Genomic DNA, 1,905 nt, shown 5'->3' with positions numbered 1-1,905 from the left:
CTCTCTTTATAGTCTGACACCGACGTCCGACACGTACTTGCCTTTTTCGGGATTTTTGATTTGCGTAGCGGCACTACTAAAGCAAAGCAAAGAACGACGTTGGTAAATATTGTTAAACAAATTTGATTAGTGTTGTTTATTAGACTAGAGGTTGGTAGCTAGGGGTTATTAGGAGTCAGTGGTTATAGGGGTTAGTGGTCATAAGGTTAGTTGTTTCATTTAGCGGTTCGCAGTTGGGGTGAGGAGGGATTCTTTGCTAGCACTGGATCTTGGGTACCTAATAAAACTACAGGTTGCTCGCGGTTGCAGATAGTTTGGTTATTTCGATAACTCAAAAACCATTCGAGGTATCGGACCAAAAGTTGGTTTGCTAAACTTTGTATGGTCATTTGACATCTATTGGACGTGGCCGCGTAGCGTTGCTGTTCGAAATAACCAAAATATCTGCAACCGTGGCAACCGTTTGCAACCTGTAGTTTTATAAGGGATCCCTGAATCTTGGCTCGGTATTTTATGACTCGCATTTAATTACTTCTAGATACCTGTTTATTAATATATATATATATATATATATCCGAAATCGTTGGACTTTACTTTGTGTGTCACGTATTTCGTAGCATTTGATTCTGTGTTTAATATTAATTTAAATTTATTTTAGCACTTATATTTATTCATGACATTTGTTTTCGCCATCGCAACCGAAGAGTTCAATAAAATTTATGTTTTATTTTAAATTTCGCAAGTATAGTCAAAGTTAGGTACAGACATACAAGATTATACGTCACAGGGGAACCACCATAATACGTCATATTTCAACTCCGTTTACAGTTGTTGTTATTTATATATCGTTTCAACACATGTTTTTTTTCACACGGAAACCGTAGGCTATATCCGGGTTCTATTCTAATATTATGATGTATAACAGTAACATAACGAATTGAAATAAACGTTGCAACACCCGTATGCCGTATACACACAGTCCGTTATTAACCTTTAAAGGTTCGCAAATACATTTTGGAGTTGCTAAGAATAAATTTTAAAAACACAATCAATTCATAAAGATGTTCACAACAGATGAAAAAAACTATAATATACTGTGGGGTAAGATGGGACACCGTTAGCACCTATATCCCATATTTTCTGATCGTGTTTTTAACAATTAACAACGGTCTTTTAAAGTCGTGAGGATAAGGTTATATAATTCTGTAAATATTCTTTGTTTGCTACCTCAAAAGAGACGATATAACAAAATGAACACAGGGACCATCTTACCCCACCCTACTAAACATGTAAAAAGTTTAAACAAGTAATGGGTTGTTTAATATTTGTTGGTCTTTTGTTAGATATTATTTTTGAGGTGCGTGTCGTTCGTTTATTTATATGCACTTATAAATAAACCGAATGAATAAATGTAACTTATTTATCCTCGCATGACAGGGAACGGCCGTCGTTATAACACAGGTGTTCTGTTTCTTTGTTGGAATTTTTTTTTTACAACCTATCAGTGACCACATGTTTTGCGAAATGTTGCAACCGATGTTAAACGTATTTAGTTTGTGACTAATCGACGTTATCCAGGCAACAAACCGCCACAAACGCCACTAAGGTACTTAGTACAGCGCAACACTTTAATTATTCTTAATTACCAAAACGCTGTATGGCGCAACATAGCATTTTAAATGTCACGTAAAAAGGTTTATGAACGCTGTTGCTGCCGGGCGTATTGTAGGTATAGTAGGGTGGGGGAAAACGGGACACCTTTAGCCCATAATATCCAAATATCCTGATCGTATTTTAAACAATTAACAACGGTCTATCAGAGTCGCGAGGATACTGTTATATAATTCTTTGAATGTTCTTTGTTTACCACCAAATGTGACGAGAAAATAGAATGAAAATGGCGTC

This window comes from Ciona robusta, chromosome 5, assembly GCF_009617815.1.
Source record: "Ciona robusta chromosome 5, ASM961781v2".
Taxonomy (NCBI): domain Eukaryota; kingdom Metazoa; phylum Chordata; class Ascidiacea; order Phlebobranchia; family Cionidae; genus Ciona; species Ciona robusta.
Note: the sequence above shows the minus strand (reverse complement) of the source record.